The 26,939-nt window shown below is 41.7% G+C and overlaps 2 long non-coding RNA genes across 12 annotated transcripts in view; one reads left to right on the top strand and one right to left on the bottom strand.

Moving 5' to 3' along the window:
- Nucleotides 1-3,970, top strand: part of LOC113459660 (uncharacterized) — a 54,900-nt gene extending 50,930 nt beyond the window's left edge. For 3 of the 11 annotated variants that reach the window (XR_012582476.1, XR_012582482.1, XR_012582481.1), the window contains one exon: nt 1,539-3,946. This is a non-coding gene — a long non-coding RNA (uncharacterized LOC113459660). Of the gene's footprint in view, nt 1-1,538 lie in introns of all 11 variants that reach the window. The other 8 variants (XR_012582477.1, XR_012582486.1, XR_012582478.1 and 5 more) reach the window with 6 other exon arrangements.
- A 3,183-nt stretch (nt 3,971-7,153) lies between these two features.
- Nucleotides 7,154-26,939, bottom strand: part of LOC141730809 (uncharacterized) — a 70,627-nt gene continuing 50,841 nt past the window's right edge. The window contains exons 5-6 of the long non-coding RNA XR_012582487.1: nt 17,253-17,326; nt 7,154-15,764 (exon numbers count right to left, since the gene is read on the bottom strand). This is a non-coding gene — a long non-coding RNA (uncharacterized LOC141730809). The remainder of the gene's footprint in view (nt 15,765-17,252; nt 17,327-26,939) is intronic.

Here is a 26,939-nt window from a genome sequence, read left to right as displayed (position 1 = left end):
CCATTGAGCCTGTTTAGCAGTCAAACTGTAGGAAATTGAATACACACTTACTGTATAAAAATGATATGCTTGGTTAGTGATACTTTAGAAGAAATAAATGCATCAATCATAGAATAGCAGGTTGTCAAGGCTTTATATGTAGGAAAAACACAGAACAAAGAATGTAATGCATGTTGGGCACCTTTTTACAAAAGTTTCATGCCAAAGTTGATTTACAATGAACATTTCCCTCCCTCTCTCCTCCCAAATTCTTCTAAAGAAACGTTCACAGAAATCTGAGCAAACTATCATGCTCTCTGTTCTGACGTGTGTGTAATTACAAGATCATCCTCATTGTGAATTTTCTGTTTGGTTGATTTAAGAAAAAAAAAAGGTGCATACTCTTAATGCTGTTCTGTCATTCAAACCCAGAAGGGTAATTTTCCTCACAAGTTAATGGGAAGGAGACGACTTAATAATTAGCCTGGTTTAGGCAGGGCCAGATCCTTGACAAGGAGCAGTGGCAGCACCAGGATGTGCTTCGGAGGCTGAGCAGCTCTGAGGGCAAGCCCATCTGCAGAGATCCAGTGTAAGTGCTCTGCCCCAGAAGGAGGGTTCTGAGGGGTGCACTGCCACTGTCCTGGGCACCATTTTTGCCCAGGCTCTCCTGGGCATGTTGGTCATGCTCAATTTCCCATCAGAGCCCTCTGAGATGTGCAGACCTGGCACAGAATGTGTTCAGTGCACAAGCTGTCCTGACAGCATGTGAAAACCTACAGATTAAAACTGCCGAAAAGTGGGCTATTGCCATGGGCTGCTGCATCAGTCTGCAGGATCCAGACCCCAAAGCATGACACCAAGCCTGCTTCTGCCTAAATGCAAACTCAAATACTCTGTTTTCTAAGACTTCAGCTACTAAAAACGTTTCTGGATTTTCAGCAGTTATTCTCAGTCCCTGTTCCTTCTTTGGGACATCCATCCACCCTCCCAGGTACATGACTCCCTCCATTATATGGATTTATGCTGCAGACATATGGCTCTAGTTAATCTGACAATAGCTCTTGCTCTCTTCCAAGAGGTCTATTCCAGACAGGTAATCATACATTGTAATGAAATATAACACAAAGACAGGAAAGACCCTTTTATTTCACCAACAAAGACATCTTTGGAAGTTCACCTTAAATATTGTTGGTACTAATACAAGCATTCCAAACATCAAAATAATTGCAGTCCATTTCTGTTGTTGGCCGAAATAAAGTCACAAATCTTCAAAATTCTTTGCCAAAATCCATGTTTGATTGTTTCAATGGTCTGCTCATGCAGCCTCTGCTCACTACTAGGAAGAATCAAAGCAAATAAGCATTGATTAGGCTATAGAAAAACTACTGCAATGCACAAGGGACCACTTGTGCCTCATCACCCCTCTGGTTGCCATGTGTAAAACTCCCTAAATGCCATTTGTCAGTAGTGCTGTACGGACTCTAAAAGTTCAATGCCTCTTTCCCTTTCCAAAAGGGGAATGAGGAATGGGGTAGGTTCAGCCAATTTTTCTCTTCTAGGAAAAGAACAAAGGTTTTGTTGGTTCAGAGAGGGCAGTCTGTACCTCTGCAACCCCTGAGGCCCCCTGGCAAGGACCATGCATGGAGGAACATCCCAACACCTCTTCAGCTTTTGGTGTTTCTCACTCATGGCTTTCTTCCACCACAACTGTTCCTGGGGAACAGTGCCAAGACAGTGCTTCAAGAACAACTGTCTCCTCCAAACTCGTCATTTTTGGGGAGACTCAGGTATGAGTCACAGCAGTGACATCCTCAGAGCATGTTTTTTATTCCCCACCTAAATCCATCTGGCTGTGTTTGGGGAATGGAGTGAAGGCCCAGAGAAAGCACCTTATCGATTTGACTTCTTAGCATTAAGCAGTTTAGTACCATGAAGGTTTACAAAATCTGTTATTTAATATATCATTGTCTGGAAAAAATAATATTCTTAACTGAAACATACAGACATCTTTATGTGTCTTTTGGCAGAGTGATTTCTAACTGGTCTCCACCTTAATCTCATTTTTGTTGATTTCATTGTTTTTAGAGCCCTTCAATTTCCCTTTAAATTAAACAAATGCAACCCAAAACTTATTTTTCCTGGACCAAACAGGTACATATAAATAGATAAGCTCATGCTGCACAAGAATGTAATGAAGATACTAGTAAAAGCAGAAAGCATCATCTCTGTGTGCAACTGGGAACAGAACTTTGTATCTCAAAGTATTCCTGTATCTCCAAGTTAAGGCTTCAAGGAAGTGCAATTGAGATGTCTTCTACAGCACAGTTTTTAAGTGGAGTTTTCAAGTAATCTCAAAATAAATGGATTCAGTGAAATACCCAATGGCTCTCCTCTCTTCCTCATGTCCTAGAAGGTATATGGCTTTCTGGTTTTTCTGTCTCATTATTATCAATTGTTTGGCTCTCATGGATTTCCTTCAGGGTGATTGCATTACAAATGGTTCAGAGCACTCATGCAAAGCGATGCAGAAGAGGATTGTGTGTGTGTACACATATATATGTATATATTTATATCTTTAGCACCACCTTGGACTCTAATCCAGCTGAGGACTTTTGTGACCCAAACCCAACATTTCTATCCACTGTGAAGGGGCTGTACATCTTTATAACTGCTAAAAGCATGTCTAGATGAAGATCCTCACATTTTTATGGCAAGGTTAATGCTGCCACTAAATTGTCTAACACCACACAGATTCCTTACAGCCTGGTGATTTTTCCCAGTGAGGGTTTTGTTATGCTGTAAACTGATTTTGCAAAGCTGCAAAACCTTGTGCACTCCATAATTCTGGACACCAGCCCGGTTCCTTTCAATAGTCCTAAGCAAGACACCATGATCTGAAGGCCTTGGGGCTTGTTAGCCTTTCCTGAAAATCTTGATAGCCAGAGGAATAAGTCTGCAGGCAACTGAAGAGTTCTCTCTGGTGCTGTGAATGCTGTGAACTCACACCACAGAGGTGTCTGCCATCCAAACTCACACCACAGAGGTGTCTGCCATCCAAACTCACACCACAGAGTACCTGCCATCCAAACTCACACCACAGAGGTGTCTGCCATCCAAACTCACACCACAGAGGTGTCTGCCATCCAAACTCACACCACAGAGTACCTGCCATCCAAACTCACACCACAGAGGTGTCTGCCATCCAGCCCTGTTGGATGCTGCACTGGAGGGCAGCCCTGGACAAAGGAAAGCAAAGCCAAGTTGCCATACAAAGAACACAGTGATCATCTCTGAGTCCCACCAGGACAGTCAGACTCTAGAGGTATGAACTCTGTGCATTTCCATCATAGGGAACACTGTTCTGTCCATAATATAACATGGTTTTATGAATAATTGCCTAAAGGGCATTACATACCTGCATGGAGAGCAGACTTCTTATTTCTAAGTGTGCTACAAAGCATGTGCTGGACTTAAATCACTTTCTCTAACATCTGAATCTATTCATTTTGACTCTCTCTTTTTCGTGTGCCTAGCTCAGTGTCTGTGAAAAGAAGTGCTGCAGTACCTTAGAGCCTCAAACCCCAGCTGTGGGGTTTCAGAAAACCTCACCAGGAAGCACCAGCTGTAGAAAGGAGCTCAGAGAGGGAGGCTGCACTCAGCAGATGCCCCCGTGGGATTGCATTGTGGCCTAATTATATGAGGGGAATCTTGGAGGTGTGTTTGTCTGGGAATGGATTCCACCACTGCATCCTGGTGGGTGGTGAGCAGGAGGGAGCCCAGCCAGGCTGTGAGACTGCTCTGAGCCCTGCTGCTGCTCCATGAGCAATCCCCAGGGTGAGCAGCCCTGCCACCAGTGGAACCAGAGAAAAGCAGACGTGTCAGAGGGGACCTTAAATGGATAATACTCAAAAAGTTGCTAAAATTAGGGAGTACTCACATCCAGTCATGTAATACTTTATTTTATTTTATTTTATTTTATTTTATTTTATTTTTTATTTTATTTTTGTCTGGGGCAATAGGAGATAATTCAGAAGTGGCATTGAAGCCTCTCTGCAGCAGGACAGTAAAGCTGCATTTTTTGTGCTGCTGGGAGAAGCATGTTGTGTCCAAACACTTCAGATTCAATCCTGTCCTTACAAAAGGGATTTCTAATGAACACAAACAGAAAAATATGGCTTCAGTCACTGAGAAATCCAAAGATACTGAAATAGGACAACTCTGCTTATCTGCCTAAAAAGTTTGAAAGGTACAGGTTTGCCTAGATGCAGTTATATTTTTCCCCAGATCTCCTAGCTATTTCTGATGTGACCTGTTATGGTTTTTTTGTTGCTTGTCTTTATGTCAAGATAGGTTGCTATTCAGATACTTTTTTTTTCTTTTTGTTATCAGGCTGATATGAAAAAAAATAGGTGAGGAACAAGGAGATACATCAGAAATATCTAGAAAGTATTTCCACACTACAGAAGGTTGGCGTAGAGTAGTAAAAGACATGACAATGCTGGATTTCTGCTAAGGACTAATATAGGATATTATCCATCAAACCTCACACTTAACTTATCCAATCTCTCTCTTCATGAGTTCATTGGCTATGGTGCCACTTCTGAGTCAGACCAGGTACCCAGCTCTGCTGCAGAGTCACTCAAGCAATACAATAATAGTGTAAAAGTTGCAGGAGGTGGATGCAATTTCTGGAAATGCTATTGATGGCATTACTTATTTATTTAGTAGACAGAATTTAGAATGGGAATAAGGATTTGTCTGTCACCATCACATCAGCCATCAGCTCAGTGCTGCCCTAGGCAATGAGTATGCTGTTACTAATTTTAGTTTGTTTTGTTGTCATTCAGTCCAGATAATTTTTGAGGTTCATTTAGTCGTTGTTAATAAAAAAGAAAGACAGAAATACTGTGTACTGGCAAAGCAGGGTACTCAGAAATACACTCTTCAAATCACAGTCCCTTCAGGTTTTGCTAGAGACATGACAGGGAGTTAGTTATTTCCTTCAGAGATGGGAGCACTGACTTGACTTCTCTTCATGACTTGGTGCTTTCTCTTGGGGACCAATGTCACAGCCACATCCTGCACACATTTGTGCTGCCTTTGGAAAGAGCAATCCCACTGCTGAGCACCTCGGGGTTCATCCTGCAGGGGAAGAGACTGCGTGCTAGAAAAACTCAAATAGTAATAGAAGATGAATGAGTTGCTGTTCTGCATGGAGCCTCGAAAAGCCTCCATTAGAACCAGCTGGGTAATGGGCAGGTAAAAGGGAGTGTTGCCTTTGCTCCAGTTGTGATTAAACTCCAATTAATTTCCAAGGGAAAATGAGGCAGAATTTTCTGAAATTTAAAAAATACTCTACCTGTCATTATTTATTTGTGTGACATTTAGAGCCCAGTGGACAGGGGTTGCTAAACTGACAGAAGAGGTCACTTCCTGCTCATAATGGCTTTGGGGCACAAATTATTCACCTGCCAAGGCAATGCTTTGCTATTTCCTAACACCATCCCTGTATTGTCACCACTTTACAGTTATTAAGTGTCTCTAAATCCCTCTGCTGCCCCACATGTTGCCTTTGATAGGGGCGATAACAGATATATCCATTTTACAGATGTGTGGTGTGTTGACCCTGGGGGGACAGAGCAGGTGCCCATCAAGGCCAGGCTGTCACTCCCCTCCTCAGCTGAACAGGGGAGGGAAAATACAAAGAAAGGCTCATGGGTCAAGATAAGGACAGGGAGCAATCGCTCACCCATCACTGCCAGGGGCAAAGCAGATTCAGCTTGGAAAAAATATATTTTTTACCAATCAAATCAGAGTAGGATAATGAGAAATAAAGCCAAGTCTTAAAAACATGCTCCCCCACCCCTCCCTTATTGCCAGGCTTAACTTTAGTCCAGATTTGCTTCACCTCCTCCCCTACAGCAGCCCATGGGGACAGGGAAAGGGGCTGTGCTCAGTTCATCACACATTGTCTCTGCTACTCCTTCCTCCCCAGAAGGAGGAACCTTCACACTCTTCCTCTGTTCCAGGACAGAGTTCTCCAATGGGAGACACACAGGAGTGTCCCACGGCCTCCTCCAGCCTGATCCTTCCCAGGGGCTGCAGTTGGACATGAACTGCCCCAGCTGGGTCCCTGACACAGGTACGGCCTGCAGGAGCAGCTGCTGCCACAATCCTGTCAGCGAACTTGCTGTAGCCTGGATTCTCTCTGTGGGTCCACAGGGCCTGCCAGGAGCTGCTCCAGGGCGGCCACATCCTCCTTTGGGCATCCCCTGCTCCAGTGTGGGGTCCTCCACAGGCTGTGACGGTGTTCACAGGGGTCCGAGGATGAGGGACGAGGATCTGACTTCATGTTTCAGAAGGCTTGATTTATTATCTTATATATTATATTAAAACTATACTAAAAGAATAGAAGAAAGGATTTCATCAGAAGGCTAGCTAAGAATAGAAAAAGAAGGAATGAATAACAAAGATCTGTGGCTCGGCTCTCTGTCCAAGCCAGCTGACTGTGATTGGCCATTAATTAGAAACAACCACATGAAACCAATCACAGATGCACCTGTTGCATTCCACAGCAGCAGATAACCATTGTTTACATTTTGTTCCTGAGGTCTCAGCTTCTCAGGAGGAAAAATCCCAAGGGAAGGTTTTTTCCGAAAATATCATGGCTACACTCAGGCTGCAGGGGATCTCTGCTCCCCTGTGCATCTCCACGGGCTGCAGGGGCACATCTGCCTCACATGGGCTGCAGCATGAGCAGCAGGGGAATCTCTGCTCTGGCACCTGGAGCAGCTCCTGCCCCTCTTCTCCCACTGGCTGGGTGTGTGCAGTGTTGTTTCTCTCATACATTCTCACTCCTCTCTCCAGCTGCTGCTCTGCCACCATCGCTGCTGGCTCAGCCTTGGCTCACCCAGCTGTGGGTGCCTCTCAGAGCTGCTGGCATCAACTCCACTGGACACAGGGAAGTTTCTGGCAGTCTCCCATAGAAGCCACCCTGTAACCCCTCCTTGCCACCCAAACCAGATACAAAATGGTGAGAGTAGCAAAAGTGTCACTACAGGACATGAAACAACACAAGCGCACACTGCTGCTCTCAAGGTGAGGAAAAAAGGGAAGTTTATTTTCTGACTCCAACATTTATAGTTTTCCAAGAGTGACAGTGGATTGGAGGGTGACAGTGCCACGTCTCTAATAACACTGGACAAACCAACAGTCCATCAACTTTCTCCTCCTCCCTAAAGAAAAGCAAAACAATGGGTTATTTACAGAAAGTGTGTGAGGAAGTTCACTACAAGAATGTCAACATCAGAAGGCTTAGAAAATCTTAAAAAAATCAGGGCGACACAAAAGCACAAGAATTTAGATGCTGCTGTCCTCCTCACATCACTGGCGTCACTGCACAATTGAGTTTTCTTGTTGTAAAATGTCCAAAGTTGAGATTTTGCAAAACACACCTCTGCAAGCCCTGGGAGCATTTAGTGGGGATCCCAGGACAGCTCTCAGCAGGTTTGCAAGGCAGGTTTGCAAGTGGGGCATCACATCAGTATCTGCAGCATCAGTGCAGCATCAGTGCAGCAGCCAGGAGTGTTGCCAGTGTGGATTGCCGTGCTGGGATTGCTGTGATGCTTCCATGGCTGCAGGGACACAGTGCCAGGATTTCATGGCACTGCATCACACTCCGTATGTGCACCCAAACCCCCTCTGGTCCACAGCCAGGGGCTCCCAGAAATGGCAGAACAACATGTTCACAGAAAGGGCAGCATTTCTTTTGTGCTGGCACAGCTACAGCTTTAATTGAGGTGAGCAGTCTTGCCTCTGTGCCATGCCAGGGGTTATTGCCATCCCAGAAGCTTTTGGAGGAGACAGGCCCAGATGACAGTGCACAGGGGTTTCTCTTGCTCCTCTGAATGAGGAGTGAGTTGGGAGTCTCTCCTCATCAGGTCCCTGTTCAGGACTACCACACACATGGGGGCATCAGGAGAGTGAAAGCCAACCAGGCTAGCTATTGAGAGAATCTCATCTCATCTTAGCAATGGTTTTGCACCCCTGAGCTCACAATGTACTCCTTTGAAAGCCACTGAAGGGCCCAAGTCCCAGCAGCTGCCAGGTTTAGTTTCTTTTCACTCTAAGAATGGTGCTGAGGACCACCAGAGGGGCTGCCTTGTGTAGCAATAAGACATTTGTCACGGTCTGAGATGGAAATCCTATCTGGTATAATTATTTGATATTAAAATAGATGGAATTTTGATATGGAAATATAGAATGATGTATATTACATTAGCCTAAGAACAGGATATTCATCTTTACTTTAATTTGTAGACTTCATAATTTTGTTTGCATTCACTACAAGATAACTACTGTACATTCCTGAAAAATGACATCTTGCATGAAAAGACTTAACAAAAGCCACAGTGCTGATAATTTTCCCACAGTGGATCAGGGAGGACAGATCTCACTGTGGTCTCAGACCTGAACCAAGGCTCACCATTATAATTTTAAACTAAATTGTAATGCTGTTGTAAAGGAAGTTTCTCTTGATTAACTATTTTACTCAGTCATATGAAACTAGATTTATTCTTCTGTAACAATCATTAAAAGGGCAAAAGTTTCATTGGGGGAGCTTGTTTGGTTGGCAAAATGCAGACATAGTGAATGTTATAGAGATAGGTGTATGAATTTATTAATTTTTTGTCGACTGTTGCTCAACATATCTCAAATTTTCGGAAGAAGTTTATGGGATTTTACTTTGAGACCTGAGAAACTGAATGCAGCACACTGAATAATACCTGTGAGGAAGGGAGTAATACACTGTCCTTGATTATTTTGGACTGTGAGGAGTAAAGTTCTTCTTGGGGGACACTGGCAGAAGGGTGAATGGCGCATGAGCAGCTGGCTGCTTTCTGGAGGGTCCCAAAGTATGAGTTTTAAATATTAAAATCTTAATCAGATTATATCTGTATTTTGAATAGCCTCTCTGGCACTGTGGTAGCTAACCACCTTTTGTAAGCACCTACACACAAAATGCACTCTTGTAGTAAAGACACCTTTAGTCCATCAGGCAAAAATATAGCAGATCCCTGCAGCTGAAAGCTGAATCCTCACATATTTAGAGCAGTGATAAAAAAGATTTTTAAGATCAAGAGTCTTTCCAAACTCATGAACTTCTCTTGTAATTGTTCCCAGTCTGGTTCTGCTCTGTGGTTGAGGCACATTTTCAGCTATGCTATACTCAAAAATAAATGCAATTTCCTGTTCAATTTACATGTTTGCACTTATAGACACTTGCAATCAGGACATCAAGAGAAGTGAACTTTTCAGTTCAAAAGTGTAAAAATACCTAATTTTAATTATTTGTAACCAAGGAAATCCCTTAAATATGCAACTTGCACCTTAGATCTGCCACCAGCATTGATTTAGGAGTCTCTGTTCCACAAACTTAATATATTTCAATATATTAAAAAAAAAAGAAAGAAACAAAGCTCAACAACCTTTAACTCATGTTATAATAGTTTAAAAGAGTATTAACTGAACCTCCAGGGAAAATGAAAACCTATAATCAGACACAGTCATTACTCTAGATTATGTTGTAGAAGATTTTAATCCCTGTATTATTTAAAAAAAAATAGAAGTAGATATTTATATTTTTGTTGTTGTTTTTCTTCCTTACCCTGGACATATGGCACTTAAAATCGTGCACAGACCCTTTGTAAAAAGTGTGAGTTAGACACAGAGTATTGCCCAGACATGAAGCTTTAACTGTGAATTTCTTTGCTTTGGCACCAGAGGGTCAAAGTCAATTTTTAGGTGTTAACCAAACATAGGGTGCGTTGGGTTGTTTTGCCATCAATTTTTGAACATGTGAAAAACTTGATGTCTCTTAAATAATTAACTGTTTTTAATAAGTGTCAGAGCTGCCTCCTGGTTCCCATTTGTCCCTGTGGCTCAGGCACAGCCCTGCTCTGGGGCTGGCTCTGAGGTGGGCTCTCCCCCCACCAAAACTTTGGGGTGATGACAAATCATAACAGCTTTGGAAAGGAATCGATTACCAAGGCCCCTTGCCAGAGGTCAAATTTGCAATTGCATGGAAATGTTAAGGTGCAATTGCTTCAGGCTTTAATGAACTCCAAAAAGAAATATGCAGGCCTGTAAAGCTCATCCATTAGATCCTGACCTACAAATGGCAAGGAATAACAGCAAGGCAGCCACAAGGTGTGCTGACTAAGGGAATTACCTGGCTGCAATTAGTTTTACATGTTTTGGCATTTAATCCTGGTGTCCAGGCACGAGAGAGAGGACACAGAAATTACAAATTATTGGAAGAAGAGTGTTTCCAATGAAACAAGTGTGGATTTTCTCCTGCTCTCCTTTGCCTGGGCAGAGCAGGGAGCACTCTCCTCCAGCTTTGGGAAGGAAAGGGTGGCAGTCTCTGGCTGGGGCACACCCCAAAAGGCAGCTCACCCTGGCCCCAGCAGATGGGAACCCTCCTGGTCAAGGTAATGGACACAGGACAGTGGTTTTTCTCAGAACTCCTGCTTTTCCAAGAAGAGGGAAGACCAAAAATAGTAGTAATTTGTAGAGCTATTGTTAGATTGCACTAGCCAACCTGAGAACAAAGCAAAAAGTAATCACACTCCAAATGAATTAGCGGGTCTTTTAAGGGGATGACGGGAGGAAAGTTTATTTTGTTTATGGCATTGGTGCTGTGTTGTAGAAATTATATTTGTCCTTTGTTTCGCAATAAAAATTCTCTGCTTGCTTAAGACCCCGAGATTTTAATTTAAAAAGTTGTTGCCAGACACGGAGCAGAGATAAACACCCCTGTCTGAGCACACGTTAATTGCTGGCGCTGCGCCTGCTCCAAGCATCTCTGCTGAACTCTCCCCTCTAATGAGACAAACTTCCCACAGTCCAGGAGAGCCAAAATATCCAGCCCTGAGTGTGCAGCTCCTCCTGACCTCGAGTTTTCAGGCTGGAAAGCACCCACATCCACTTCCATGCTGCTTTGTGAGGCTTGTGCCCTGATGGTGGGATTAAGGTACACTGCAAAGGGATCTGTCAGTGCCAGGTACAAAACAAACACACAAACAAGCAAACAAATCAACAAACAAACCAATAGATAAATAAATAAACACAGTTCTTGTTTGGCACAAACCTCCTAGCAACATAAATAATCCAAACCTGATTAACGAACTGGTCAGTTTGAAATAAAAGTAATGATCTTCCTTTGCCTTCCTGCTCCCATCAGGACGATCACCCTGCTTTGAGCCCGAGTGCCCAGAAAGCAGCTCTGTGTGTGTGTGTGTGTGTGTGTGTGTGTGTGGAACATGGTATCCCACACTGCATTTCTTTCTCTTTTCTGCCTTGCTGCCTTGCCTTTTTTTTTTTTTTTTTTTCATTCAAGGGCCAGGTCATTGCTTCTGAACCTCTCTCTCAAGAACTGACACTTAAAGTGCAAATGAAGCTAATGACAAGAGACAATATTTTAATGTTAATTAGATATTTCATGTGTCTTAGCTCATCAGAGCAATATTGCTCTTTTATGTATTACATGAAAGCAGAGCTTTAGCTTGGAGGAAAACAGGGAACACAGTTGGCCATAGAAGTAGCATTCTTGGGTTTGTAATTATTAAAATTATTGTTACATTTAGGAAATCCAGGAAACTTTGAAAGGAAGATACTTAATAATAATAATGGAGCTACTGCACTATAGGAAGCCCTGGCAAAGGCTTTACATCTTTCTTTTTCCTTGTACATGAGCTGGCATTGTTAAAGCTGTAGTCTCCCAAGCTCTTGCTAGGAGAGCAGACTTGGCTTTCCTGGAGGATTTTATTCATATATAATGCAGAAATGAGGTTTCTCTTTACCTGGGTTCCCCCTGCTTCCCTTCCTGTGACACATTCCCTTTTAAACAGTTTTGTTAAAACACCAGCATGAGCTGCTAATGCTGTGCATCCCAGTGAAATGCCCTAATGATGAAGTTCACCAGAACTAGGTATACAATGTACAATATTTTCTGTGAATGTTTGCATTCCTTGTGGCCTGGTTTCTGCTCCTTTTGCATTCTTTCACTGGCTATTTGAGAAGTTGCATTTCACTGCCAAGAAGTATTTATACAAAGCAAATTTCAAAGTTGTGCACATATTTGAAGAAAATGAAATTTAAGGCCCTGTCACAGCAATGAGCTCCTTCCAGAGAGACCTCATGCATGGACCCTGAATGCAGAAAATGCTTGGAGAAGGTCACTGCCTCAGTGAGAGCTGCAGTACCCCCTTCCATGATGTCCTAGCTGTGGACACTCACCAGTGCAGTCATCTCAGGATGGGTTTTGAAGAGGTATAAAACCCCTATAAAACCACAAAAATCATGTAGTGATTTCCTGACCATTTGTGCTTCAGCTGGACTTGCTTCTGAGATCACTCTGGGCAGAATAAATACATTAAAACTAAATTTTGTGAGGATCAACAGGGAATTTCAAAGGGAATTTATATATTCTGGAACAAGATACATTTTTTATTTAGCAGTTTGTGTGGGTGCCCACACCTAACAAGAACAGCAGAGTAAAAATGTAGTTAAGCTCTCTATTTTTGTCTACAGCTAGTATTTAAAAAAAAAGTGTTAGGTCTGTGGTTTCTTTATGTGTTGTAAGAGCAAAGACACAACAGAGAGTGAATTCATTGAACAACGTAGTATTGCAGATTGGAACACCCTAGCTTTGCTCTACTTTCATTTTCAGTGTTTAGTTACCTTTTTTTTCCAGCATCATGTGGAAGAGATCTCATCCTGGAGGAGAATCAAATTTATGGATAGGATTTTGATGTAAAAGACTGATATTTAGGTGATAAGTTTTCTTAGTGATGCTTACTCAAAAATACTCCATCAGCAATGAGTGAGGAGCGTGCCAGGGTGGTGTGAGGAGCTCCGGGCCAGGGAGCTCTTTGCAGATAATTCCACAAGGATTTGGGTTCCCACTGGATTGGGGAGCTCCTCCAGCACTGGTGAGGAGGAGCTGGGCAGTGAGAGGGATTGTGAAAATCACAGACTGAGCCCATCCTGCTGGGGAGCAATGGCAGCACCAGTTCCAGAACAGCCCAGCTCTCATTCCTCCCCATCTCCCAGCCTCTGCTGGCACTGGAGATGAAATCCTGAAAGGATCCCAGAAAGTGGGGGGGTATTTTTTAATGGAAATAATTTCATAACCCAATATTAAACACATACCTACGCATAAAATAGGCATATGTGCTCACACACCTCAGCAACATCAACCTTGGTACTGTAACTGTTTACAGGAAAGAATAAAACTTGTGTGTTTGGGGTTCATTAATATACATTATCAATTGTAAACGTTCTGCCTGAATAAAAGCTGTTTGCTTTTCTACTTCAGGGTTTCTGCCCTTTTGGGACATCCAATGGGCAAATGGAATACTCTGATAGAGGGCTATAAGTGCTGTAAGTTATATTTAACTAAAATAAACAGGCAGATACAGACACTTCTGCTCTGCTATAAAAAGACTGCATATGCTCAATGCAGGTTTTCTTAAGGTAAGGGACAGAGCTTGGGAAGCTCTAAGGCAGCTAGATTTGCCCATATGGGAAGGCGGTCTTTCACTGATGATTTTGCAGACAGAAATTGCCCATCTGCACTGTTTGCAGGTGTTTTGAATGATTATATTATTAGCTCTGTCTGTTCAACTTTGCTTTTTTATGGTGGCTTTAGTATTGCAGTAAATAAAAAAAAAAAGAAATATATAAGCAGCCATCTGGTTCCCAATTTTTGACTAGCGCTCTTTGTCAAGAAAGAAAAAAGAATTCTCAGATATTATTTCCTAGTTCTGAAACACTGGCAAATGAGGAGAACAAATCCCCAAATTCTGACCTGAATATAAAATGGGGACAGAATTTTCTGCTTTTTATTTAACTTGCTCTGATTAATCCATTTAAAAGCAATTGTCTCTGTTCTGTTCTCATTTACGCCTCTGTGAAGTCAGCAGAGTAGTTCTGGGCTTACACCACCCTTTTAGGAGCAGAATCTTCTCCTGATGAAATGGGGGGGGGGAGGAAATTAAAGTGAAAGCAATCATTGTGAAACCATTTTCTATTTTTCTAAATGAGCAACAAAGACAGCTGGGAAGTGGTCCTTTGCTGCTGGATTTTTCAGGGAGGATTCACATCTCTCTCAGATATTTTTGCAAAGCAATGACAAAACTTTGCAAGACCTTTGGAAATAAAGAACCAACTATTTGCTATCTCAGCAGTAAGTTCCAAATCTTTAGACTGCATTTAAGTTTCTCTGAGCATAATATTTGATTATTGGCAATATGTTTCCAGTTAAATATTTCATATAGTGCATAAAGGCCTTTTCTGCTCTCGAGCATTCTGTAGATATTAATGAAAGCAGTGGATTTGTAGATTTATCTGGTGCCTGAACACCTTTTGCTGAAAATTGCTTCAGAGCTGGATCAGAGCTTTACACTGCCATTTAGTGGTGCCTCTGTATTCATGAAATCAGAATTATGCATCTAAATGTAGGTAGTCTTTGGAGAGAGGTGCCAAGCTCACAGATATGGCCCAAATCCAAGTATTCTCCAAGTTCCCCAAACCCCATGAGGATTTCCTTGTGTTCTCCACAAGCAGCAGTGCCACACATGGGACTGGGGAGGGAGGGGAAGCTGTGCTGGCTCAGGGGCAGCTTTTGCACAATAAAAACAAGAGTATGGCCATAATCTGGCATTTGCAGTCCCCAGGGTGTAAGGACATCTGAGGCAAGCACTTAACCTACAACTGGAGCCTGTGTTTGCCCACCTGTTCTTGGGCACTTCTGCCTGAAGCTGAAGGCCTTTGGAAGGACAGCAGGATTAAAGAGTCACTCCAGGAACACCCCAAATCCACACAGAGTGGGGAGAAAAGGGTCAGTGACTGTGAATGTGGCAATGCTGATGGGCAAGGAGCAGAGCCTGGCTCTGCTTGCCAGCCAGGTGCTCAGTCCCTGCTGTGGTGAGGTGGCACCACAGAGCTGCTGTTTATAGAAGGAGGCAATCATACCAGGAACTTGGCAGGGACATGTTGGCTTTAAGGTTGCTCATCATCATAACATTTGCTTGAATATGCCCTCCCCCGCCACTTGCCTTGCTAGTTTAGAAACTAACTCAGTTCTTCAGCCCTTTTTGTCCTGTTCAAACAATTAACTGGAACCTAGTCATCATTCCTGAGTCTGGACAAAATATATACATCTTGGTTTTGGGCTATGGGTGTAGCATGTGGCTGATAATTGCTTGGGGCTTGGTTACTGGAGTTTTTATAAAAGCACATCTTATTTCTGCTTGCTTTCCTTCAATCCAGCTACTGAACTAAAACAACACACAGTTCATTAATCTTCTACGCATCTATGCCATTAATATTCTAGTAATTTGATCATGGTATCCTTAAATTAATAGAAGTCAGCATTCCTAAAAAGATTATGCACTTTTGCTTCAGCCATGTGACTAAGAGTAACAGAGACAGCGACTCCTCCTCATGCTGAGTGCTCAGGTGATGTAAGCAGGGCTGGGATCTCACTTTAATCCTTGGGAGTGCTCTCAATTCCCTTGGCACCATTGCTAAGGCTGAGACATCATGTTTTCCAGCAGACTTTGTAATCCCTGCCCCGTTAGGAGACCGCAGCAGCTGAATGGTGATGTCAGAAATGGGGAAGGTAAACAACTCTGAGCCAACTGTGCTCTGCTGTGGGAACTTCTCTTAAAGAAAGCATCCAGCTCTTCATGTCCCTGCGAACTGTGTGGAAGACAACCCTAAGCAAAAAAAACAAACCAAAATTAAAAAAAAAAAAAAAAAAACAACAACCCCCCAGACAGCTCCATTGATTTGTTCTCAGTGTTCTCAGCCTGTAGCTGTGTCTCAAGGGCCATCTGGATACCTTTGTTAAGGCAAAAGTTTATTTTGTGTAGTAAGGTCAGTTCTCATGGAATGGAACTCACTGAGTAAAGGCATCAGAGGTCCAGCAGCTTTTGTTTTCTCTTCCAGTTTAATAATGTGAGCTGCATTGCCAGGCTGCCCAGGGAGGCTGGGGATGCTCCAAACATGGTGGTGCTCAAGGCCAGGCTGGATGAGGCCTTGACAGCCTGGTCAGGTGGGAGGTTGGGGCTCAGTGATCCTTGGGATCCCTTCCACCCCTCAGAATGCTGTGAGTCCCTGATATCAGCCACCCAGGTTCCTGCCACACCTGCTGCATGTGTTCCTCTACCATGCAGTGTGCAGAGGAGATCCTGCTCCCAGGACCAGAAAAAACACAAGGTTTAGGGTGTTACTGATGTTGATCCATGCTCTCTCATTTCAGTGCTGTTTGGCAATTTCTGCTCTCCAGGATTTGCCTCTGGCAGATCAGCACAGCAGAGCACAAGGAACCATGAGGTGAGGAGCAGGTTAGGACATCAAATCACCTCTTCTGTATTCCCTTCTGCCAGCTATACCTTGGATATTTTTATTGGGTTATATTTTATTGTTTTATGTTTTTTTTTTATTTTTGTTTGTTTTCTTAGCTATAAGTTATTCTAAGACTGGTGGAGAAGACTAGACAAGTATAGAAAAGCACTATTTTGTTATCATTCATTGGCAGATTTGGGAAACAGTTTGAATGGCTCCAGGATTATCCAGGGAAAATGTATACTGTGGCTGCAGATCCACAAGGGAGAGTCATGAGATGTGGATTCCTGTCCTCCAGGTCCTGGGACTGGGTGTGCTTTTGTTGCAGATTTTCACTCACTGTTTTCATCTCCTAGTTGATCAGTATAAAATGACTAAAACCTGAAAGATGGATTTACTTTTTAAATAATGCAAATAATCATGTTGGTTATAATTGTTATTAGGGCTCCTTTGGGAATCTGTTGTTACAAGCACTCAACCCCTTTGTCTCTCCTTTGGGTCTCCAGGCTATGTTGCAATTTATAAAGATACCAGACCTTAGGCTAAATCAATGTCCTTAGGGTTATGAGATGTTGCTAAATATCAAAACAAAATCCCAGTGTTCCAGTTCTTTAACTTCACTATGTTTAATTAGCCATTCCAATTAACCTTCCCTTTGTGTTCCCGCATGTTTAAAGGGTTATATTAAAAGTACTGTAGAATTAAAGCCATTTAGAATATGCTGAGTATATTTCAAGGCATTCAGAAAGCCCCTCACATGATGCTGTCCTCATTTCAGTTTCACTAATGACTGGTCACTGGGGGCATATTTCCAAACCCCAGCACCTAGGTTGCAGAAATTGGAACAATATTCCTACCTGTGCATCCAGGTCACAGCGTGCTCAGGTGGGAAATCACTTGTGCAGGTCTCTCACCACGCTGCTCTGTGAGCCTGTGGGCACAAAGGACGTGTAAGGGAACAGTTACACATTCCTGCTCTGAGAATTCAGACATGGACAAGCATTTAGTCAGCACTTTTTGCTCAGGGCCCTGACAGAAAGACAAATACTGAATCAGGATTACTGAATTCTGGTTTCCGGGGTCCTCGAGATAATTCCCAGACTTATAAAAACCAGCAGTGTTAGAAACAAGAGAACAGCATGGGAAAACACAAAAAGCTTCTCCCAAATAGTTAATAAGATTGCATTCTTGCAATATTATGGACAGATGAAAAATTCCAGGTGAAAACCTGTTCAAACAATTAGAAAAATTAACTATCAGTGCTTTCCATGGCCTGTACCCCCAGCCACACACCTTGTGCCAGGGACAGGCAATGCCTGGGTCTGTTCAGGGTGATGGGATAAGAGAGTCTCCAAAACTATTTCTGCAGTCTTTAGGAATCTATGCATTTGGAAATGTATGCTGAGAGCACTCAGGGAGGTAGGAGAATAGTATTATGCCCATTTTATTATGCCCAAGGGTGAGTACATTTTTTAGATTTATGTTATATTAGAAAGCTTTTCACTTATTATTCTCTGTGCCTAACTCTCTGGATGCATTTTATAAGTCATCAGGATTTAACTCATGGCTATGGATTTTGTTATGGTAGAGCAGGTACCTAAAAAATCCCTGACTTGTCCAGTGTCATTCTGTATGTCTGGTGACAGAACTAGGAACAAAAACCAGTCCATATATCTCATCTCTGACTCTTCCCTAGGTAACTTTCTCCAGCAGTTGTATTGAAAGATCATTTTAATTCATAGTTTTGTTTGTTGGAGGATATAAATTTCTCAGGGGTGAAATATGATCACAGAACAGCATTTATTTTTCTATTTTCTATATTTGGAAGGAGCTGAGATAATTCGAAGACCAAACTATGGTGTTATTTTAGTTAAATTTGTTCTCTCAAGGAATTTGTCATTAGATCTTCCTTTGGTTTTTTTAAAGAACAGGGAGGAAAAACAAAAGAGATGTTTATTTTATTGACACTGTGAAATCACAGGCTTTCACTTAAGAAATCTGTTGGAGTCTGTCTTTGTTTTCTAAGACAAAGTCAGTTAAAAATATATCAGGTTTTGTGTTAAATGGTCTGATGGCATAAATTCAATAAAGACATTGTCTGGTATCCTCGCTCTATGACTCATAAGAGATACAAAGGAAACTAAGAAAAGCAAAGATTCATTTCCCTTTCCTTCTTCTTCTCCTCTGCTTTTCATTGGCAACAGTAAAGTTCAACTGCAAGACATGTGATTGTAATATAATCAAATAACCTGCTGGTGTCTCATAAAGCAGTACTGGTTGTTTAAACGACTATTCATAACTGACTTAGATGTTTCATTGCTGGCGATGGTTTGAGATTCAGATAACATCAAATCAGTTGGAGTATGAGATTCAGCTCCTTTGAAAATGTACAAAGAACAAAGCCAACAGCACTACTGATGACTGACTGGTTTGGGGAGAAAAAAACAATGAATTTATTTAGGATTTTTATCAAGCCCGTTGAAGAATCTCGATGTGAGCTGCTCTATAGGCATGTGATAAACATCACAGAAACTGGAGATAGTGAAAGCTGAAGAGTAGGGGACACTTAGCATGTCTAGCTCCACAGTAAAATAGTTTATACAGAGGAAAGAGATGGCTCAGTATAAATCATTCCCTAGCAGCTCTTCAGGGCACATTGTTGGGAAATACCTGCTAACAAAGCCACCAGTTTATTTTGTGTATTGACTTTGAAGCCAGCGCAGGGAAGGCAGAGCTGTGACTCTGTGCTGAAACTCTCCCAGTGCCCCCTGGCAGGGCAGACCCAACCTGGAGCCTTTTGCACCCTCAGCCCTTCCTTGAGGGTGATCCACAGCAGATGCAGGGCTCCAGCTCCCTCCAGGAATAACTCCTTCAGAGAGAGACATTCCTGCAGAAGCACTGCTCTGCGGGAAAGCTCGTGTTAGGGAACAAAAGCACTCTAGGAGAACTTAGATGTGGAGAAGTATTTTTTGAGATTCATTTATTAGCCACTGTATTGCTAATTGCTGATCTCCTGTTGAGCTAACCTCAAGTTCGACGGGGACAATGTTTATGAACCCAGTACTTAAAAGAGGAAATCTGGGGCAAAACTAAAAGTATATATAACACTGATCTTTGAAGATGTATTGTTTTGCCTTATCAGCAAAGGTGCATTCAAAAATCAGGCAGTCCCCACTAAGAGTGAGAAATAAAACAACAACAAAAAAAATCCTTCCCTTTGCTTCAGGCTTTTGGATGCACTGGATTAAGTTCACTGCTAATTAGACACAATTGTGAAGCACAATTATTTATGAACCTTCAATGGGCCGAATTCATGAAAGGAATAACGAGTATGTATTTCCCTTTTGTAGAATTTTAATGAAGAAATGGCATTACTATTCATTATTTATCCACTTTCAAATTGTAATGAATAGTTCTACTAGCAAACACCAAATTTCTGTATTTACAGAAAGGCGGAACATGTGTAGATAATAACACAGTTCAGTATGTATGAAATCCTGTAATTCTATAAATATAGAAATAAAGAAATTATCAGCAGGACTATTCATTAAATTTTGAAAGTAGTAAATAATAAATAGGAATAACATTTATTCATTAAAATCCTCCAAACAGAAAATATTGGGTCTTTCTTTCTTAAATAAATCCAGTGCAATATTTCTGAGAGAAAGCTGGAGTTTATGATGATTTTTACTTTTTGTTCCTTTTGACATTGTTTCATATGCAGCCTTTATCCTAAATGCATTTTAAATAACATTAACCCATGTGTTTTCATTAAAAGTTGAAATACTACATTATGCTGTGAAACAAAGATAATTCAGAGAGCCTGTCTTGCCTGGCTGAACAAAACACTTTCCAGCACCATTCTGGCCATGGGTGTACAGAACACATGTTTGTGCCCAGCTCCAGCGTGGTACTCACAAGCCCCAGTGTGTGAAGACCAGGGTGCAGGAGGGGCATTTTGCCTGCTCAGCCCCCCAGGCAGCCCAGTGTGAATTGCAGAGGCTGCAGCCCCAGCCCTGTGTGGGTTTCGCAGGGAGGAAGTGGAGCCCAAGCTCCCAGCACCAGCAGGACCTGGCACAGAAGTGCTGAAGGGCTCAGGAGCACAGCTAAGGCTGCACAGGGTGCCTCTGATGGTTTTTCAACCTCTTCACCACCAATACATGAACTAAAACCCAAGGAAAATTTTCCCATAATTTAGTTTAACAAGGCTGGGAGCTGAGCCCTGTGTCTCTGCCCTGTGCAGTGTCACTGCTGTCCTCCAGCCACTGCTCTCCCAATTTGTCCAACAGTTTTGCTGTCCTCTGTTCATGGGGCCACAAGGTCAGTGCTGAAGGTTGAATTCATGTAACCTAAGCATGTCTTCCCTTAAAAATACACCTAAAGTTTAATTATGTATTGTATTAATTAATCTTCAGAAAGCTAAAACTTCAATACCATTTTAATTCCTTATACAGTAATTAAGCTCTTTGAACCTAATAAGAACACAGAGCTTGACTTTTTAAACTCCAATGAAGTACAGGATATTAGAGAAAAGCCCTTGCAGATGAGTCAATTATGGACTTTGATAGACATTACTTAATATTTTGGTTCAGTGTAGGGCAACCTTAGGGCCTGAGCAGGTGGCCCAAGCTCCTTGCAGTTCGGGGCACCTCTCACGCAGCTGAACAGCAACAGATCTATTATTAAAAGTTTATTCCCAATTAGGGAATACCTTTTCCCTTTATAGCTAAGAATCTGAGGTCCTGATAAATCTCGGTGAGTTTAACTCCAGAATCACAGACAGGTTTGGGTTGGAAGGGATTTTAAAGATCACATGGTTCCAACTCCACCTTCTGCTACACCAAGTTACTGAGTCCCATTTCCAGAGAGAAATGGAATCTGTTTAGATGGTGAGATGTTCCTTTGATTTAATGATGCTGTAACTAATATTTAGGGTTCAATATTCACATAACTTCTACATGAGTGTTTCCCAGTCATTTCCAAGTATTATAGCAGGAAAATCAGACCAGAAGAGTACAGAACTGGTCACAGGTTGTTTGGTTTTTTAATGCTGTAAAAAAAGTCAAGCTGAAAATCTTGGTTTATTTTGCATGAAGAACTTCAGTAAGCAAATACACTATTTTTACACAACTTTCATTAAGATTCAAGCACAGTGCTTGACACTGAGACAAAACCATTAATTTAAAGAAAACTCTTTCCTTTTCCAAGGTCATGACCTGGTGTGTATTGGGTGCAGTGTGGGTTGCAAACCTCTTCTGGAAATCTGCAGGGAGCTGAAGCTTTCCTGGAAAAGTTGTGGATTCTCCCATGGGGGGGCCATGGGGGAGCACCAGGGACCCTTCCCCAGCCAGGGAACATCAGGAACCCTCTGTGGCTGCACCCAAAGGCTCCCAGGTCTGTGTCCTGCTCCTGTGTGAGGTGGGGAGGGGTCTCAGGGGGACTCAGCCGCCTCATCCCCTTCAGCACATCCTGATCCTGTGCAGCTCCAAGCAGGACTCCTCAGATGGAAACTGGATCTGCATTTTTCACACAGCATTTCAAGGATTTCCACGTGGTTCTCAATAGCTGAACCAGGACTTACAACCCCAAGTAATCTTGGCCTCCCTCCATAAGGGCTCGGTTACAGATGATGGCACGTGGCCCTTGCCATCAGATTAACTGAAAAACATCTGTTTGGCTTTGGTGGCTCGGATCCTTCTGCAGCAAGCTCCTTTTCCTTGCTTTTTCAAGTTTGGTTTCTTGTATGTAACGTTTACATCGTGATCTAAAAACAATTTTACACATAATAAAGTTTAACTATTTGATATTTTTCATTTCAAAACTAAATAACAGATATTTACGAGAGTGTTCTTTTTTTTCTATAAAAGCACACATGATAGTATTTTAAAACAGCAAATGACATCCACTCTAAATTTTTTTTGATCTTTAGCAAATCCTCTATGAGTAAATTTTGCCTGTATTCATGATTTTTTTCCTCAAGAAGCTTTACTGCTCTTGGTAGAACTAACATCTGCTTCTCTGGGGAATCTCCTATTTTTGCCAATTGGAGATGGAGATGTTTTTGAAAATTATTGGAGGTGTTTTTGAAAATTATTTGAATTAAGCTTCTCCTGCTCAGAAGTGTTTCCCCAGGAGCTGACTGCACATGCAGAGTTTCACTGATGACATTTGACAGAGCTGTTAATCCCCCTTGACTCTGATGTCTGGTACCCCATTGCAGGAGCTGGGGCAATCCCGTGATGCTCACACGTGCACAACAGCATTCCCCCATCACCCACCACGTGCTCTGCTCCCAAATCCCTGGGACCAGCTGCTCCAAGCTGAGGAGGAAGGAGGAGACTTCCCCATCAATATTCCCCTTCAGACTGCTTCAGGAATTGTCACCTTCTCCTGGTGGTGGCCAGAGGGCAGATCCCTCTGTGCTGGTCCAGCACAGCCCCTCCAACAGCAGCCACTTCTCCCATTCAAACTTTATAATTTTGCCAAGACTTCTGTTTCAACCTCCTGCAGAATGAAATCCAAGAGGATAATTGTGAAAAGAGAAATATTTTTTTGCCAGCTGAGTCTCAATTATCACATCAGCAGCCATATTCTTGTGTGCAAAATGTGTCTTTTTTTCCTTTTTCTTTTTTTTTTTTTTTAAAAAATCATCATTCTGAAGTGCAAGAATTCTTCTGGGATTCTTGGTGATGAAATCTCTTATTTTCTCTAAGGACGGACTGTCCTTAGGGAATTGCCACGAGTTTTAAGAAAAGCAAGGTGTTGCAATCTAGTGCAACATTATGATTTAAATGCAATGCTGAATGATTATCAATTCTCTTAAGTGCTGAATTTGCAGAATCTTTTTTTGCACACTCTTTAGAAACAAAACACAAGGAACAAAAAGCCTCCAAAAAATAGAAGTGATGCTTCTGATTAAAGCAATACCTGTGCACTTCATAAATTTGATTGCAAATATAATTCCAAGCATGACACTATTTATGTTGGAAATAAAAAAAAAAAAAATTCAGTTGTTTTCACATCTTTAAATCAAAGTGCTAAATGGAGTCTTCTCCAGTAGCCTTTCTGGGCATTTTGCTCATACCTGAATGTTTACATTAAGGCTAGAATATGACAACAGAAAAAATAAAAATTTTAAAAATATATTTTTTTTTCTTTTGATGAGGTAAAACCACTTTGATGATTTGAATATGCATGGACAACAGGAGTCTTTTTCAGCTAAAGAAAAATGAATATGCAATGCCTTTGACTTTGGAAGGGCGTTTCCTTGGTCAAGAGGACCAGGTCCCTTCACTGATTACACGTCATCCCTTCTTGTCTTCCATATGTCTGATTATTTCTACAATTAAAATAGATCGCATGATCTTCCATCTAAATCTTTCTCTTTAAGAAAAAGAGAATTTAAAACTTAATTTATGAACTCTGATCTTATTAACCTTTCATTTGATTTGCTTCTGGGCCTTGATCTAAACAGGCTATTATACTTTCTGCTATTTTATTTGATATGTGCTATTTCAAGACACTCTGAAAACTAAAGCTCACCTGCAAAACAAAAACTAAACATATTTTTCTTTTCTGCATCTTTGTTCAGTGTTCTGAATCCCATAATTTGCTTCAAATCTTAGAAAAAAATAAATTAATCTGCATTAATAAGCAGGAACCTTGTTGGGTTTTGCCAGTGGTTTCCCAAGCAGTCCCTTTCTGTCCAGAGCACAAAGCTATTCTCACTGTTGCCTCCTCCTAAAGGAATTTGTACTCTCCATTCCTGCTGTTTCCTCACACATGCATTGTTTTCTTTATTTCTGCTACTTACATTAGCCCAGATTGTCTTTATTTCCTTCCCCCCCACAATGTCCTGATTCCTTTCCTCCTCCTACAGACATCACGACCATGGCTTCTAAAAATCATTCAAGCTGCCTCTTTTCCTCCCTACTTTTTACCATCTTATTTGCTCATCTCCATTTATGAATGCTCTGCCCTCCATTCTTCACTCCTTTTATTGCGCTCTCACGTCCTCTCCCTTCCCTTTCATTTTCCAGGATTCTGGCTTGTTCCTGTCTCAGATCTGATTGTTGTCCTGGATTCCCCTTCTCTGAGGTGCCACATCTGCCTTTGGCTGGTGATGGGCATTCTCCTTCCATCCTCCTGCTGGCAGTCCAATAAGGGAAGGGGTTTCCAAGGATGCTCCTCTCAAGAGCAAGAGCTGCATGCAGTTTGGAATTTTTCCCTTATCACTGAACATATCCTACCTGTGAATTTCAGAGTTCCTTCCTCTGTGCATTAAAGAACAGCCTGGGCAGGGTTTAGTGTTAACTCCCCATCACTCTGGGTACCTCCTAACAAAGGGTCAGCACCATGCAAAGACAGAAAATGTTCTGTATTTAGGATCAGATTTTTGTAATTTCTCTGCTTGCTTTGTATAACTTGGTTGTCTTCTGAAAAGGAAAAGGATCATCGTTCAGGGGTTGCAGGTTTCAATATTTATTTTTAAATAAATTCCAGAAGATATATGCCAATAAAATCAGTGGTTTGCAAATAAAATCTTCAGGAATAATAAGAAGGCAAAGAAAAAATGGGTTTTTGCAAGGAGAAGAAACAACCAACAGTCCAGGCCATATTTGCCTTCAATAATATAAGAACCAGGCTATACTAATACCCCAGCCAAGAGTATTAGTCAGCTTTGACTCTGTGGTGACTGAATTCACCATTAATAGTTCAGACTTCACCCTGATCTGAGTCTTCCCCAGCTATGAAGTAAAGCACCCATGGTCCCATGGTCCAACACATACAGATGTTTCCATCCCTCTGCACATGTTGGATCATTGGACCATGGAAAAGTGCTGGGGAAGACAGAAGTTCTGGAATTTCTCTCTGTGCAATACAGTAAGGCTGAAGTTCTGCACACTGTTAAAAAGATTGGACTGAAAGTAAAAAATCCCATATATATGCAGGAGACAAAGTCATGCTGGATTAGAGAATATTTCAACTCTAGATTAATTTAAAATATGTCACAAAAAAGGTCATTAATACAATGAAGAAACAGAGTTTTTTCCCTCTGCTCACTATTTTGTTTCTTTGTTTTCTTTCTTATTTTAATTCTGTTATTCTCTTTTCATGGTTGTTAGTTGCAATTCTTTTCTTGCCAATCCCTGTGTACAAACCCACCTGCCCAAACAGGGCTGGTTTGGGGATCAACATTTATCTTTCATGAGTCATTATTTTAATAGCTAGCTGTAGATTTTAGAACTTTGGTTTTTGTTTTTTTTTCAATGTCCTTTTCACTGAGTTTTGGTGCAGCAGTGATAATCCAGGACAGCCACTGCATGAAAGAGTGGCCTGGCACAAACACACACAGACACAAGCACACACGTGTGCTGATATAACTTTTTATGGCAAGCAGAGCAGGATTCCACCCATATTTCTGGTACAGAGGGAACAGAAGTTAATTTGTAGGTTGGTGAGAGAGAGCTTGTGACACTGCACTCCATTTCACATCAAGAGACATTAACTTGAAATTACTGTTTCCAAGGGAAACACTTATGACTCAAAGCATTAATTTGCATTAGTCCACGATAAGGCTAGTCTGTAAATTGAGTTATTGAAAATAACTCGCAACCATAGCACCAAGGAAGGAATTAACTGGGAATGTTGTTCTGTAAACATAAGTGGATATTTTTTCCAGGTAGTTAAAACACTAAAAGTGTGCAAAATGTAATCAATTTAGTTTTCTAGTAAGGTCATTCTTTAACAAATTGTCACTATGGAAGTAATCAGTTTGGACAAATTTGTGTTGGCTGTGTTTTATCTCCTCACTTTTTAGTTTCATGTGAACAGCCTATTAAAACCCATGGTTTGGGACAAGCTCTACATTTTTCTCTTACAGCTGTGAGGACAATGGTCATTCTTTACAAATTTAGTTCAAGGTAATGTGATGTTCTACCCAATCTGGCAGAAAGATTTATAACTTAGCAACTGGGGCTAAATTTCTGTGTTGTAAGCAAGTCTGGTCTCAGGGAAATTTCACCTCTTTTGAACATCATGAAGTTTATTTAGAAAAAAATCTCCATAAAAGATGCTCTTTACCCTTAGTGCACTCCTACAATATCCACTTAGAGCGAGTTAACAATCAGTAGTATTAATAACTGAAATGTACACCAGCAAAATTATTCAAAATAATTACTGATAACCAGCTGCATATGTGTCACCAATTTTTATTAATCTGGGTCAGCCAACATCCCCCCAAGTAAATACAGCCAAGCAGGTCCCATTCTTTCAATTCTCACTCGGGTTTCCATTCTCACTCAGCATCATCCTTTTGATACAGGAATGGAAATGCTTGCAAATTTTCTGGTCTGTATTACAGCTGGTCTTTATTTTCAGGAGCAGCCCAGAGTGGCACCCAGCAGACAGCACTGCCCCTCAGGGAGACCTGCCCCAGCTCTGCACATGCACAGGAAAAAGGTACCCAGACACCCCATTGCCTTCTGGCACTCTCCAAGCATCCCTTCAGTTTATTTGATCCAAATAACCGTATATAAACTGCA

Source organism: Zonotrichia albicollis, chromosome 13, assembly GCF_047830755.1.
Source record: "Zonotrichia albicollis isolate bZonAlb1 chromosome 13, bZonAlb1.hap1, whole genome shotgun sequence".
NCBI classification, from domain to species: Eukaryota; Metazoa; Chordata; class Aves; order Passeriformes; family Passerellidae; genus Zonotrichia; species Zonotrichia albicollis.
This window is presented reverse-complemented; position numbering and strand designations above follow the sequence as displayed.